The sequence below is a fragment of the Lathyrus oleraceus genome, chromosome 4 (genome assembly GCF_024323335.1).
Source record: "Lathyrus oleraceus cultivar Zhongwan6 chromosome 4, CAAS_Psat_ZW6_1.0, whole genome shotgun sequence".
Lineage (NCBI taxonomy): Eukaryota > Viridiplantae > Streptophyta > Magnoliopsida > Fabales > Fabaceae > Lathyrus > Lathyrus oleraceus.
The window spans coordinates 87,137,765-87,155,489 of NC_066582.1; the positions used below are offsets into that span (position 1 = coordinate 87,137,765).

The 17,725-nt window shown below is 35.4% G+C and overlaps 1 long non-coding RNA gene and 1 pseudogene across 1 annotated transcript; both read right to left on the reverse strand.

Moving 5' to 3' along the window:
* Positions 1-9,877: 9,877 nt before the first annotated feature.
* On the reverse strand, positions 9,878-13,283 carry LOC127136136 (zinc finger BED domain-containing protein RICESLEEPER 2-like; annotated as a pseudogene).
* Positions 13,284-14,615: 1,332 nt separating this feature from the next.
* Positions 14,616-15,505, reverse strand: LOC127135233 (uncharacterized). The gene is made up of 2 exons (XR_007808473.1): positions 15,322-15,505; positions 14,616-14,836 (listed from the first exon to the last, which is right to left on the reverse strand). It is a non-coding gene; the product is annotated as an uncharacterized LOC127135233 (long non-coding RNA).
* Positions 15,506-17,725: the final 2,220 nt, after the last annotated feature.

The following is a 17,725-nucleotide window of genomic DNA, read 5'->3' on the forward strand; positions in this document are numbered from 1 at the left end:
AAAAATTCTGATATTCGCAAGCTTCGCTAGGCGAGCGTGTAGCGAAGGGTTCGCTAGGCGAAGGAGTTGCTCGCCTAGCGAGCAGGCCAGTTTGGGCCATTTTCTGGATTGGGCCCCTCGTGAGCTGGGCCTTTGGTTCTTTTAAGGTCAATCCCTTGAAAAATGAGTTGGAGTGCTTCGAAAAATGTTTTGTAAGATTAACGGGCAAATTTTGGGGTATGACAGGCGTATGTTGGTTTGTTGTTGATATTGTTGGTTGTAATAGTAGTTGCTCCCATGTAATCGCAACATGTTCGAGCATACACCAGGAGTACTCCATTCACATTTCAGATGTCTTCAAAATTCTTAACGTGTTCAAGGTCTATAAGGAGAGTTTCCTAGGACTTCCCCATGAGGAGAATTGGCCACAATATGAAGGATTTACTCTTTGCCACGACGATTCTATGAGAAGGAGGAAGAAAGGGCACCCAAATAGCACCAGGATTAGAACCGAGATGGACGACGTTGAGAAGGAAAAGAAAAGGTGTGGAATTTGCCGTGAAATAGGACACATGCGTAGGAAATGTCCTAATGTTGCAAGACCGTCCCAGCGACCATCCAGATGATTATGTTGTTATTTTAAATATCCGTCAAGATGATTATGTTTTTTTTTAATTATTAACTACTATGCACGTACTATATATAAACCATTGTGTATTTCTAATGTCTTTTGGGAACAAACAATTATGAAATACATTTGATAATCAAAGGCTTCTGGTTACAAAGTACGACCACATCAACTAAACAACAACAATAACCAACACAAGTGGTAATTAAAAAACTAATCAACAACAACAACCAACACAAGTGAACCTTCAACTCCTCTATTAACTTCACCACTATGTGCCGAAAACATACATTGAACATCTTCATCGTTTTCTATATGATCCAGGTAATACATGTACGTACCATCGGGGCTTGCATCAGTCAACGTTATGTATGGACAACGATACTCTACTTTCCTCACCTTCATACGACGCCCGCCCAACAGTTGGAAACCAGTGTGGATGGCTGAAATCAGTGTTCTGAAATTTCATTGCGAATCGAGACAAACACTGATTTTTTCACCATGTCCATAAAATACAAGACCCCAAACATACATTTTTACCAAAATAAAGGATTTTGTGCTTTGAGTTAATTTTTTAGAAGTCCTACTTTTTATAGAAAAATAATACTTGAATACTCGGCCAATCATTGGCCGAGACAGTACAAACACAAAGCAATTGCTCTGTCATTGAAATTTTGGAGGGAAACATATCATTCAAATTTTTTTGGAGGGAAACATATCATTCCAAAAAATTATTGAAATTTTGGAAGGAAACATATCATTTTTATTATTAATATTTTCAAAAAAATTATTTCTATTAATATTTAAAAAAATAATTATTTTTATTATTAATATTATAAAAAATAATCATTTTTATTATTAATATTTTAATAAAACAATATTAGAAAACTATTATTTGTATTTTATAAAAACATTATTATTTAAAAATAATCAAATTTATTATTTAAATATAGAATTAATTAAAAAACTATTTAATAATAATTTTAATAAAATTATTTAATTATATAATAGTTTTTAAAATAATAAAAAATAAAAAAAAACTCTCCCTTCACTAGCTCGGCCAACCAATGGCCGAGCCTAGTCATCGCTAAAAAGTCTTCATCCTCTCGTTCAATCAATGGGCGAGTTCCAAAAGAAAAATGTGACAGTTTGAGAATTTTTTTTAGACTAGGGTATTGTGGAAAAAAGTTTTCAACAATGGGACAGTTTGAAAAATTAGTCCTATTAATAACGATGAACATTTTTCAACCGAAAACCGATATGGAGCGTCCAATGTCCAGTCTTACAAGATATTTTTTATTGTTGAGTTAAGACAGTGAAAACCCTAGGTGGTGTGAAAATCCTGATGTAATCAATATTGATTAAACACTTGTTTTTAATTATAGAAATAGTTTATACTAGAACATATACAAGTTTTCTTAACCAAACATAAGATATTGGTTTATCATGTTAGCAAGATAACTAACGGACATAACCAGCAACATGCAATTCGACGTTGGCATTAATACCCAATTGAGGTAACTTAGCAGATACATCGATTGACCACTAAACGGCGTCCTCCTCTGCACACAAACCCAAGTACAGCCATGAATGACTCTCCATTCAACTGGGCACCTAATTGTAATGGTTAAATATTTGAGATGGTATATTTTAAATCTGTTTTTTTTTGGATATTCAAAATTTTAAGTTATAATTTTTAATTAATAATATTATAAAATGTAATAAAATAATAAATTTGATATAAACATAATATAAATAAAATGTATAATATATTAAAAATTTTAATATTAAGAAATAAAATCCATCAATTACATTTGAAATATATAAAATAAATAAAAAATTAAGTTAAAATAATGAATTGTATGAAAAAATTAAAAATCAATTAATAAGGTATTAGAATAATATATTATACTAATATAAAAAAATATTAAAATATAGATATGCAGTTTAGTTCGATTTGATATAATTTAAAATTCAATTTAAAATTTGATTCATTCAAACTATTTTCATAAATAAATACAATTCAAACATAAGAATCTTTCACAAAAATAACCCAAATTTCAAGAAAATTCCCAAAATACCCTTGGTTTCAAAAAAATTCTCAAACTACCACACTTTTAGGAGGAGACGCCAATTCTAATGGCGACTCGTCTTAAAGATTGAATGGAGGCGTCAATTGGATTGGCTAGGGCACATGCTCTAACCAATCCAATTGACGCCCATGTGTATTTTTACAAAGGAGACGCCAATTGGATTGACACCTCAGTGTAAAATGCAATTTTTTGTTATAAATAGATGTGTTGTGTGAGTCATTGTTCCACATCTCATTTAATCATTTAGAAATCATGTTTGGTGTTCGTCGCCGATACGGAAATGTGATTTATGCGAGAGACAAACCTCAGATGCTGATGCTCTTTTGGAACATCACTACGTTCGGGCAACTGAAGAGGGAGCTGATTTGTTGGTTAGATGGAAAAATACCAGAAGGGGAAAAATTAGAAGTATTGAGAGACTCGACAATATCTTTGGTTGAATGCGAATGAAGACTAATAATGATGTTAGGGAAATGATGTTCGGTCGAGATGACATCAATTTGATTGTTGTAATCAGTTATAAATATTTATGTTTTCAGTTAGCTTGTTTTGTACTGATGTTTGTTGTGAACCTCGTTGTAACAAAAACATTATGATATATAATGATTGAAGGTTACAGAAATACAATGTTAAAAAAAGCTTATGACCCAGATGATGCTCCTCGATTGGGACAATTGTTCTTGTTGTGTCCTGGCTAACGACAGATACTACATAATCTTATCATTTTATCTGTCGAATCCATTTCTGTCCTGATATGTGTGTTGTTTGGCCTTCCTTTTTTCTTTCTACGCATCTCGTCGTTGTGCCAAACTATATCACCTTCATATGGAGGCCAGTATTCCTCCATTGGTAGTACCGAGAAGCTTTTATTATATACATTCATGACGGTGACAACCTTATACACATCAGATAAATGGTTGTAAGCGTCTTGACGAGTATATGCGCATGCTGCAATGACATGGGAGCAAGGAATACGGAAGGCCTGGAACTTTCCACAATCGCACCAACTTTTGTTTAGTCTAACAGCATAGGCTAAATTTGGTCTCCGCTCGTTGTGGTCCATTGTTTCCTGGACGCTGAAATTTTGCCTATGACGGTCAAAGACTGTTACAGCATGTGTGCTAGCTTTGATGCTTTCCTCTTTCATGACTTTCATGCAACACTCACTGAATACTTGACCAGACATTAACACTGTACTCCATCTTTCACCTCTAGTTATGAACGTAGAAGCCAACCTATAATAGGTCGATCTTACCAAGGCGGTTATTGGCAGATTTCTAATTCCTTTGAATACCCCGTTCATGCATTCCACAAGGTTTGTTGTCATGTGTCCCCATCGACAACCTCTATCAAATGCCCTTGTCCACTGCTCTACTGGTATATTATTTAGCCATCTCCCTGCGTCTTCATTAGACAGTCTAATTTCATCACGATAATATTGAAATGACGGCTGAGTTAGAGCATACCTAACATTCACCACCTTCTTGCGAAAATTCTTATCTTTTATTGCACGCATGAAGTTTTGTGCAATATGTCTAATGCAATAGACATGGGTAGAAGGAGAATCATGCCATCCGTTGTCATGGTTGTTGTATGCACTCTCAATGACAGCATGTCTATCAGAAATCAAACAGAGATTGGCTTGTGGAACCACATGCATTCTGAGATGTCGAAGAAAGAAACCTCATCCACCAGCCGTTTCACCTTCAACCAGAGCAAAGGCAATGGGAAAGACATTGTTGTTGCCGTCTTGTGCAACCGCCATAAGCAAAGTACCCTTGTATTTGCTGTATAACCAAGTGCCATCAATTTGAATAATAGGTTTGCAGAATGTGAAACCTTTGATGCATGAGTCAAACGCCCAAAAGAGACGGTGAAAGATTCTATTACCTGTAACATAGGTTTCTCCTGGCATCATTGTTGGCAATGTCTCCATAATTGCCATAGTTCCTGGGACATATGTTTTTAGTGCCCATAAAAATCGTGGCAATTCTTTGTATGAATCCTCCCAATTGTCGAATACCTATTCAACAGCCTTTGACCTCGCAATCTAGGCTTTCTTGTAAGATGGAGTATAATTATATGTTGTTCTGATATGGGATATAATTATACTCACCTTCACTGATGGGTCTTTATTAACCAACGGCAGAATGTCTTAACATATTAATGCAGCGCTTAGTTTACGGTGATCTTGTTCAACGTTAGTTGCAATGCAACTGTGAGGTGGGTCTATTGAAGTGATCTCCCAAGAGTCGTTTTTCTTTTTGTAAGACACAGTCAACCGAAACTTACAAAGGATGTTACGATATTCGATGACATACCTTCTCGAATCAGTGTATTTCACTGTAAAATCAGCAGAGTTGTTCATGTGGAATTTTTTGATAGCTCACACACATTCTTCTTTCGTACGAAACATGCCTCCCACCTTTAATTCGCCTTCTGATCGTGGATACGGGTTATAGAAAACATTTTTGGATGTTTCATCGTCATGCAGATCCATCTTTATCATATGTTGTGATGGACTATAGACATGACTATGAGGTATTGCCGGTGGTTGATCATCATTTTCAATGTCATTGTTCAGCATGTGATCAACCTGTATCTCGGTCTCCTCTTCTTCTTCGTCAACGACATCCACTTCTGCTTCTGCTTCTGGGTTGACGTCATCTGACCATTGTGGATCAAATTCACTAGATTCATCCTGACTGGTTATTTGAGACTGCTGAGATAGTATACATGGTTGAAGAGTAATATACAACTCAATACAATTGCAACCTGTATGTTCATGACTAACAAACATGTATTCAACATCTTCATCGCCCGTACCTTAAGCGGGAAAAACTTGCATTGACTGTTCTAAAAAAATATTGGATTTTGATACGTGATCTTTGACACAATACCCGATCCTATACATGATTGTATTTTTTTTTTCAAATGCAAGAAGGTTGCATTTATCTTGATCGTAAGTCTAATGGTATCGGTGTTTCAAAAACAAAAATCGTATAACTCAGACTCGTATGTTTCACTGTTGCAGTGAACATTGACACTGTATTTTGGTGAAGATGACATTGTGCAGATGAAAACTATTTTCTTGCTGCAGATGAATGTGGGTTGAGTCATGGATGTTGATAGTAAGACACTTAAATAGGTGAGTGATGTGTCTCACATGCAAGCTAGTTCGAAGTGATGTGTCGCACATGCAAGCTAGTCCTAAATGATGTGTCAACCATGCAAGCTACTCAAAAGTGACATGTTCAACATGCAAGAGAGAGGACAACCATGTGTCAGACATGCAGACACACACTCCAATTGAATTGGCGCCCCCATTCATTCCTTGCACATGGGCGCCAATCCATTTGGCGACACCTTGTCTTGCATGCATGGAGACCTCGAAACCAAACAATCAGACATATGTGTGTCATGCATGCCCCAATGGAGGAGCCAATTTGAATGGCGACACTATGTACAAATTGCACATGGGCGCCAATTAAATTGGAGACCACATGCAAACACAACTTTTCATGCTCCAAGCCATTTGCCTATAAATACATCCACACCATTAACACTTCTTCCACACCATCACTCACTACTTCTTCTATAATACTTCTTCTATAATTTCATCTGCAACAACTTCTTGTGGTTTCATCTTCACCAACCGCTTTCATCCCCGACAAAATATCTATCCTCACAATGGGCGAATCGCATAGAGGAACGGTTGCAAACATAGCAACTTATGTAAGCGTTTTCTTCTTTTGTTATTTGTTTTAATAGAGTCCCTTTTAATAACATACCAACTTAGTAAAGTTTTTTGTTCTTTCGTTTATAGGATGTTTCAAGGTTCCGGGCTCGTGTCCACGAATATGTCCATATGGACCCGATGATTCAACCTTATGTTGAACTCGTCGGTTTTGGTCATATAAGCAAGATTTTGTCTTGGTCGGTAGATAACAAATTCATTCTTGCTTTATGCGAAAGATGGCGTCCAGAGACACACACATTTGGTTCCCAACCGGTGAGTGTATCGTGACGTTATAAGACGTCTACATGCTTTTGGGACTGCCCATTGAAGATAAGGGTGTTAATGGTAAAACCAACTATGCAAATTCAATTTGCATGGACCTCTTGGAGACTGATTTGTTAGATGATAACTCAAGAGGTCAAGGTATACTCCTTTCACGCCTTAAGTCATACTATAACAGTTTATACTTAGATGAGCATTCTACCGAAGATGCTCGAATAATAAAAACTAGGTGTTACATTATGTTTTTAATTGGTTCTTTTTTATTTCCCGGAGGTAGTGGTTCTAGCATGCATATTATGTATTTACCTTTACTTAGACATATAGATAGAATAGGAAGTTACAGTTGGGGATCTGCTTGTCTAGTCTATCTCTATAGCTCCTTGTGCAAAAACTCATAGAAAGACACATCTACATTTTCTGGATGTGCTGTTTTGCTCCAAGCATGGGGTTGGTCAAGACTACCGTCCCTAGCACCCGTCAACAACAACCCTTTCACATTCCCGTATGCACAAAAGTAAGTTGTTTAAATTGCTATATATTTACTTATTTCTTTAAAGATTATTATCTCTAACTATAATTTTTACCTTTTTGATGTAGATGGTCTGCACGTGGTATGAGTTATAACATATGTCCTAGACATTGTATTACTCAGTATCACAATCTGTTGGATCATCTTCGACCGACAGACATAAGGATAATAACCTCATTATTTCGTTATAATTTGTTAACTTCTTCTACCTAGATTATAATCCTATTATCTTTCACATTTCAGTTCATTTGGCGTCCATACCTTAACTTGGATCATGACCATGAGGTTAACGCTGAAGACGCGGCCGTATGGACTGCATGCACACCGATAATACGATTCACAACTATGGAGATGCACAACAGTGATCGTGTGAAGTTGCAGTTCGGTATGCCCTAAAATATCCCAGATCCCCCAGCAAGTCTAGGAGAAGGGCATCTGCGTAAAGTTAATGACCAATGGAACTTCAATCCATGGAAAAACTTCGCAAGATCGGAGTGTCGCAAATGGAAGCACCACCATGACCATGTCTTAACTGACGCAGTCATGCCAAATGAAGAAAAAACCAAGTCGTACTTATATGGCTTGGTACACATCGGTTGGTTTTCAGTTCATCGCCGAGGATATGTACTTGTACGACCCACGCCAACAAACTTACACACCTGATACCTCAACATCAAACCCCCAACAACATTGTCAGACTGGATACCCACAACCACCTGTCCGTCAAACGTTCCGTTCAACCAATACACAAACATACAACCAAAATATGTCATACACCCAACCCTAATACCAAGATCATACCTCATACCTCCACCAACAAATTGACCATCAACCTGAGACCCAACATCGCTTCGCACCCACCACATCACCCTACCAAAGCCGCCTTAGCCAGAACACCCAACGATCATTCAACATCAACTGCCCCTCTTCCTACCATAGCGAAGAAGCCCAAACCTCACAAAAGCAAAACCTCCAACAACCCTATCTATACCAAACACCCCAACAACCTTTCCAACCTTTCCAACCTTTCCTCGATGCATCATTCACACCCATGTCTCCCTTCAACCGTCCCGATCGCCCACCAATGAGTCAAACACAACCCAACTACTCTGGCATGGGTCATGAACTCAGCTACGACGGTACACCCTCAACGCATACTGATAAGGGTGTTCGCGGTGCGGTTTGAGCGGTTTTAATGTTAAAAATCATCCGAACCGCAAGAGAAAAAAACATGCGGTTCGGTTTGGTTCGGTTGAAGATTAAAAAAAAAAAAACCAAACCAATGCGGTTTGAGTTGGTTCGGTTGATGCGGTTTTTTACAATACTTTTATTATGTATAGTCAATAATAAATAAATACCAAATCATTCATACATAAACATTACCGAATAACAATTCACACATTACCAAACTTATAAAAATAGTATTCATAAAAAAGAGATTTGTAAAAATAGAATTATGAATTACAATTAAACTTTCTGTTTGTTCATAAAAAAACTACATAGTTGATAATTCATAATTCTTCATGTTTGTTCACAATGGCGTTTGTTTTCTCATAATAATATTGGTTCATGTGTCTTCTAGCATCCATCCTCATAATAATATTGGTTCATGTGTCTTCTAGCATCCATCCTGTTTGTTCACAAATGCAAAATTCAGTCAAATTGAAAGTCCTAATAATATTCTAGTCTTTAGTAAAAGGAGAAAACTTAATATAAACATACAATATATCTAAAGTTTCTTGATACAGATTGATTTTTGAGTCATAAGTAATGACAAGATAATAAAGAATAGGTTATATATAAGTTTGTTAATTTACTGCATAATATTTAAACTGCACTTAATTAAGTATGCATATATTTCTACATAAGTTATACTATTTGTTAATTTACTGCATAATATTTAAACTGGAATAGCCATGGCTTGCTGCAGTAGGATAACTACTACTATTCCTACATATATACACCTGTTTCTTTTTTATAAAAACATCACCACACAGAAATGGCTCGTGTAGGTTCAAAACGGTTAGTCTCTGTAGACTTAAACAAGAAACCATGGGAGCAGGAGCTACCTCTTCACAACCGGTGGCATCCGGAGATGAAACTTCCTCTTCATATCTCGTAAACCTACACATCATTCTTTTAAGGATTAGATAATTCTACTTAACTTGTTTATGAATATACTGAAGATACAATCAACCACACTCATCATCAAATCTTAAAATTTGAAAAAGCAACTGGAAAATATCCACAGTAGAATGAACAATCAGCAATAAATTTTAGATTTTAGACATGAATTTGTTAGGACTCTTCTCACTAATTTAATAGCTTAAAATGGATTGCAATAATCCACCAATGTTCCCACAACAACGTCATCTTCAAGTATAAGTATCATCTAGTAGCCTTATATTTACTCATGCTAATATAATCCCTATCCACAATGCTACACTTTCAATAATCACACTCAATATTCTAGCCAACCCCACCAATGCTAAGTATAAGTCATTTATATAGCAAGCAACTTAAAGTAACTCATAACCAAATTGAAAGTCCTAATGATAGAAAAGGTTAAACTGGAATTTAAAAGGAAGCAAATATTAAAACACATACCTTTTTTTCAAGCACGTATACTAGTCAAATTCAATATCAGAAAATCCTTCATTTAGTTGCGGGATCGGAGCCATTTCTAAAAATATATCAAATATATTAACAAATGTTAGACAAAACAAACAATTGAATAAAATAGAATCATGAACAAATAAAGTTTACAAATTTATATATACCTTGTTCGAGCTTCTCCAAGTCTTCCAAGTGCTCTTCAATATCCACTTTCAAAGGGGAAGATCTTAACCAATTTTGTGCACATATCAAAGCTTCAACAGTGTTTGGTGTAAGAGAGCTCCTATAACAACTAAGAACTCTACCCCCGGTGCTAAAAGCAGACTCCGAAGCAACAGTAGATATTGGCATAGCCAAGATATCTCTAGCCATTATACCAAGAGTAGGGTATTTGGTGGAATTTACCTTCCACCAATTCAAGATGTCAAAATGTTGACTTTTCTTCTCCCTCGTCTCCATGAGATACAAATCCACTTCATTTTTATTTAAATTTGAATCTTGGTCCATGTCCTTCTCAAATTGATCATCCATATGATCAAAAGATGTAACAAATTCTGATAGCTCTATTTCTTGTGCATCACTTTCGACTTGGCCTTTACTTAAGAAAAGACTATAGCTTTCAAACATTTTGTTTAATGTTTGCCTCACCTTATCACACAGAGAATCAGCAACTTCCTTATCATAAATCTTATCCAATCCCCACCGAATAAACTGGAACTTACATCGAGGATAAAAAATGACAGCAATAAAGACTAGCTTATTCATCTTTATGGCATCCCCCTAATACCTATTATATTTGTCGTTCATAGCATTAGCCATATTTGTAAGTAATGGGTCATCTTTATGATATTCCGTCCAAGTCTTCAATGCCCCCAATATCGTACAATGTTCCATGAAATATGTAGAAGATGTTACATAAGTTGAACCTGACACCTTTGTAGTGATTTCAAAAAACAACTTCAAAATTTCACAAAACACTTGGCATTATCCCAATCCTCATTATTTGGGATACCACCTTCCAACATCGCATACTCAACACACTTCTCACCTAATCTTTTAAAGGCCTTTTGAAACTTCAATGCGCTTTCAAGCATAAGGTATGTGGAGTTCCACCTAGTGGGACAATCATATTGCACTGTAGACTTGTCTTGTATCCTAACTTCTTTAATACATGTCCTAAACCTATCTAAACGGCCAGGTGACTGACGAACATATCGAACCGCACTCCTAATTTTGGAAATTGAAGAATGCATTTTCTTCAACTTTAACCCATCATTGACAACAAGGTTAAGAATGTGGGCACAACATCTGACGTGTAAATGCTCTCCTTTTAATGGATGTGAATTCCAATCCTCCATTCTATTTTTTAGGTAAGAGATAGCAACATCATTTGAAGCAGCATTATCAACTGTGATGGTGAAAACCTTATCTATCATCCAACCCTCCAAACACTTTTCAATCTTTTTCCCAATTATCTCTCCCTTATGAGATGTTATTGGACAAAAATTGAGAATTCTTTTACGCAACTTCCAGTCTTGATCAATGAAATGCGCAGTAAGAACCATATAATTAATATTTTGCACGGAAGTCCAAGTATTAGTTGTTAGACATACACTTTGATTTGTTTTAGTAAATAAGTCTCTAAACTTATGTTTTTCACTCATTTAAAGACTCAAACAATCCCTAGCAATTGAAATCCTTCCCGGAAGTGGGAGCCTAGGTTGTGTAACACTCATAAAATAACGAAATCCTTCATTTTCAACAAACGAAAAAGGCAACTCATCCACAATTATCATTCTAGCTAAAGCTTGTCTACATAATTCAACATCAAAATGGATACCAACAAGTTTATTATTACTAGTTCCTTTACCACCTTCTTGAAGGCTAAGAGTGGTTTGAGTAGGATCAAGAACACTCTTGGGAATTTTTTTACATTGATGCAACAAATGGTTATTTAAATTGGTGGTTCCATTTTTGTGTGAATCAGCAGTATACGACTTCGTACACCAATTACACTTAGCACGATTACCCGAAGTGTCTCTTGTAAAATGATCCCAAACCCAAGATTTAGGCCTACAAGGTTTTTGTTTACCTGAATCTCCATCATTAGAATCATTAGCATTAGAATCACCAACTTCTCCAACTTTCCTTTTCTTTTTCTTTTGAACATTATCATCTTCATGTTTGTCCAAATCAATAGTTTGAGATGGATTTGCTGTAGGCATCGCCATCGATGGATTATTTTCATACTGCAAATATATATACATATATTGTTTGTTAATTTACTGCATAATATTTAAACTGCACTTAATTGAGTATGCATATATTTCAATTAATATCCTATCACAAGTGACATAACAATGCACCAAACAAGTGACATAACAATGCACCATACATGACCAAACCAAACCAAGGCAATAAAAGGAAATCATGAACAAAAAACCTAACACAAAACCTGCAGAACCATGCATCATAGCAGACCACATAAAACCTGCAGAAACAAGCCATGGCTATCCTACTGCAGCAAGCCATGGCTATCCTACTACAGCACCACACAAAACCTGCAGAAACAAGCATCATAGCAGACCTAACACATCATCATAACATGTAACAGATCAAGCTGCACATTTCCAATCATCATGCTAAGCATAAAAATTTCACAACAGGCTGTAGCAACCAACAATTATGCGCCATACATTGCAGCCAGCCAGTCCACGCATATGCACATCAATAATGTTACAACCCTGTCATCAAGCATTTCACCCCGCATATGCACATAGCAGACCTAACATCATATTAATGATGCAAACATTTACAAGAAATGCAACCATTCACATGCACCCAATTGCAATGATCATACAAACAAACTTGTCATTCATAAGCCCTCAGTAAAACATCAGTTGTCGCCAACATATCCAAACCTAACATTCTACATTAAGCATAATAGATCAAACATCAAAGCATCATTCATCAAGGCTGCAACAGTAAATACAATCAAGAGCAATGCAACAGGGCAAGCAGTTCAATCATCACAAAGCATTATGACAGCAAAATTTTTATCATACAAGGTATCATAATAACTTCACAAAAGTCCATTAACATAACATATCAATAACAACCAATGCAAGAAATTCAACAATGGTCACATATTCAACAACAAATAAATGAGCAGCAATAAGTCATGAGATCACAATCCATTGATTCAAACCAGATATGCATTTTAACCATAACTGAACAAACTAATTGAACCCAAACTAACATTGTCACATCATCATAAAACTGAACCAATCAATCATTGACAACTAACCACAAATTATGAACTCACCCATCTCCCTAAAAACTCACAAATTACAGAGAATAATTTCTATATTTTACCTGATTTTCGGCAACAGAACTGACTTCCTTCTCAATAGTCATATCTAAGAAAGAGAGAAGAAGGGATATTAGAGAAGAGGAGATGAAAAACGAAATTGAAACATGAGGAAGCGAGAGATTTACCTTTCGATTGTGAAGAGGATGAAGATGAGAAACCCTAGATGATAAACTAATTTGTCTTTGCCTTCTTCTGTGTACAAAAACATGAAAACTTATGAAGCGAGAGATTTACCTTTCGATTGTGAAGAGGATGAAGATGAGAAACCCTAGATGATAAACTAATTTGTCTTTGCCTTCTTCTGTGTACGATTTTGTCTTTGCCTTCTTCTGTGTACGATTTTGTCTTTACCTTTCGATGCATTCATAAGTTTTCATGTTTTTGTTCTGTTGCTAACCCTAGGTTTTCATGTTTCTTTCTTTAGAAATGGGCTTGGGTTTGGTGTAAAATAAATGGGTTGTAAATAACGTGGTTTGGTTTGGTTTCAAAATATAAACCGCAAACCAAACCAAACCGCACGGTTCTGTCATAAAGTGGCCCAAACAAATCCGAACCAAATGCGGTTTTTACGATTTTCGGTTTGGTTAGGTTCGGTTTGCGGTTTTTTATTGGGCCGGTTTGGTTTTGAACACCCCTACATACTGAAGACTATGCCGACTTGTCTGACTACCTCAATAGGCTATCTCTTGTAGTTGGTAGTGACGCTCCTGACCCCTCAGATGCTCAAACACCAGTAGTGAATCATCAACGTGGGTTAGGACCACGAGTTAGGGTAGCTAGGGGATGTGGGACCGGAGGTCGGTTAGGTGATCCAGGTCATCGCCATTAGGCTTTTTTGTGTAAACGGAAAATTTTATTAATATCAATCGGTCTTATTTCAAAATTATGTATCACGTAGACCATTTAGCAAAAAAAAATATATTTTACACTGAGGTGTCAATCCAATTGGCGCCTCCTTTGTAAAAATACACATGGGCGCCAATTGGATTGGGTAGGGCATGTGTCCTAGCCAATCCAATTGACGTCTCCATTCAATTTTTAAGAGGAGTCGCCAATTGAATTGGCGCCTCCTCCTAAAAATGGGATAATTTGGGAAAAAATTTTGAAACGAGGGATATTTTAGGATTTTTCTTCAAAAAATTGGATTATTTTTGTAAAAAATTCTCAAACATAATCTAATAATATTTAATTTCTATGTAATTTTCAATTTTAAAAATTAATATGTAGTTTTAATTTAGATGCCTTTAGATTAACACCTCTATTACATTCCACACTATTTGTCTACTCACCAATATATAATGCACCAGCTGAGCAAACAAGCTCCAAATGAGGTTTTTTTTCCAGTAACTCTTGAGAAAGTGAGAAAAATATGTGAATTATTCTCCAAGGATAATTGTAGAAAGATAATTATGAGAATCACACTAGAGAAACATCTTAATATTCAGGCTCCAACAACCAGCCAGATGCATATCACTTGCAGGATATTTGTTTGGCTAACATGAATTGAACTCCATTCATCATAGAGAAGAATCCTCATCAAGATCAGGTCTCATCAACTCAGCTTCAGCTTCAACGCCTCCACCGAGAATTTGTACCTCTGAATAGCAAAACAACCAATACTTCATTTCATTAGTCAGAAGAAGATGAAGAAGATACATGGAAACCAAACAGTTTCACAGAGCTAAATTGAGTACCGACTTAAACAAAAATTAAAAAAAATTGGTACGATATCGGTACGTACCATACGAATACCGTACGATACGTACTCGATACTTTGTCTAAAATGGAGTATCAGTGCTTCACAGAGCTAAATAGATCAACTTTTTAAGGAAGACACTTTTTGTGGAGACAAGGTAAAGAGACAACAAGTAGGAGGAGCAGTTTATGCCAAATCAAACATGGAAACATCATACACAACAACAAAAACAACGCGCATTCAAACACTGGAATAGTACATCATATCATAGAAAATGACCTTTTACACATCATCATGAAAATAAAAAATAAAAAACAGAGTTTATATAATTGAACAAAAAACAAGAGTAGGATTCTATGGGAAAAAACACAAACCAATCTTATTACCAGCATCTCCATGAGCAAAGTGACATTCATCACCAATGGGACATCTCCTGGTATGCTTCCACTTGACACATGGCTGACTGAGTCTTCCAATAAGTGCCCCTAGGTGGCTTTGTCACAATCTTATTGCCTTCCAAATTATTACCAATAGTTCCAATGCTGATTGAAGAGGACTCTTAATACAAGAAAATTGACTTTTAATGACAGCATAAAAACATAAAAGGGGTAAATATATATTTATAGTAGGTATAGCTCAAAACACCTATATCTACAGTATTTTTTTTCGTGATATATAATTTTTTGTAACTACGGATTTCTTCTTTCACTATAGGCTATATAACGAATTTTAGCCTATGACAGAACATTTTAGTTGTACCTACGAATTTCGACTGCAGGTATAAATTGAGCATTTTGCTATTCAGACAGCTTTGTCCAATTATTTTACTAATATTATTAGGGTAATGAGGACTAGTTAAAAGATAAATATAATAAAAAAATTTAAAATTATATGGTGAATTTAATACAAATATATAATTAATGATGTAATTGTTTATTTCAATACAAATCTTCTATATATGAGTTTTTTAAGTTATATTCCAAAGACACTAGATATCATTATCCATTAAAAAAAATTACTAATAGTTCAAATTATATAATACAAGAAAATTTACTTTTAGTGATATCTTAAAAGCGTAGATAAATACTGGTATATATTTATCCTAGGTATAGCTCAAAATACCTATATACGGTATTTTTTTGGGAACGTATCTTAAGGAATCTATCAGTGCTCTTTTCTTTGTCGATGCATTAAAGTAAGACGTCATCAACATTCCACAATCTATTATAGGTATCAAATCATATGTAGATCTTTGATTTTTTTTCAATTTATTCTATTTTTCTTTGAATTTAATCCATCCCAGATATCAGAACATAATCAATTCTTGTTCCCAATGTTCTTACCATTGATTTTTTTGTTGGATGAATATAGCTTGTGTGAAATTCTAGTTTCAATTTCCCATTGGAGATGATAGATGCACACATTAGAGTCAGTTTCAGAGAGGTTCATCTCAAGCTCAAATTTGTTTTTATCTTAATTTTCTGATAAAATTTATATTTATATAATTATTTATTAAATTTTGATCATCACTTCTCTTGTCAATTTTAGATAATTGTGAAGAGGATGGATTTTTTTACTAGTCATTATATTGATAAAGATGTATATTTTAAGAATTGTGACAAACGGGAATCCGCGCCGTTTAGACCCGTCTCACAAAAGTCTGCATAAAAACGGAACGGGGCAGTCATAGTTGAAGACGCGAGTTTAAAAATTAAATCTGCCCCACAAAAGAATGAGGGCGGGGCAGGAAAATTCTGCAGACACTGTATTTTTTAAGCCTAAAAACACAAAAGTGTATGTAAGTTTTCATGCCCGCAAAAACCCACAAAAAAAAAATGGGACGGGTAGGACGGACACATTAGAGGATGAAGACCTAAACCCTTGGCCTATCCACAGTAAAGTGCAGGCAAAACGGACAGCCAGATCCGTTTTGACATCCTAATTTTAAGTGATATTTTGTTTTGATTGTACTGACTTGAGCAACAATGATTTTGTTCTATGGATCATTTTTATTCTAAGGCAAATAGTCAGAGTTGGACCTAATACAAAGAAAAATAATAGTTTCATTCTATGTACCATTTGTATTCTATTTGTTTATAAAAATTGAAGGGTTTAATGGTATTGAATTTATTGTCAATGGCGCACCAGGACACAATAGCATAGGGACTTTCCTTGGTTGGGCAATGACATTTCTATACTTGAATGGAAGGATGACTCATATTTGGTTAAATGTGAGTTATATATTTACCCTCCAGTAGCTTAGTATGGACTACACTTAAAAATGTAGTTACATGATATAAGACTATTTATTCATTGTTGAACTTGTAATGGAGTGTTTTACGATTTGTAGGGTCTGAATCCTTTGAGGTTTCTCTTTGCTTCAATTGAGAATGCCACTTATGTTGCAAGGTAAGTTTCTGCATCATAATTCATATTATCTCTATTTTTACTATTGACACGAACATAACCTTGGCCAATTGAAAATACAGCAAAGGTGTGAAGTATTCACTTGTATTTAATGACCATGTACTTTGGGTTTTGCTTGTCTCAATCAAGGTTTCTTTATATGCTCCCGTGATGATTCTCTCAATTTTGGTATTGTGCTCTTCAAAGAGTTGGTATTAAATTTTGGGTTCTAATAGAGGACAAGGTTGAAAGTGAGTTTTATTCGTATTTGGATGCAACAAGTTGAACATCTAGTGTTGATGCTAGCAAGGTGTAACATTTTTTAAAATATTTTAGTATAAGCTTTTAGGCTACTAAGAATTTTGATTGTATTATCACATTTAA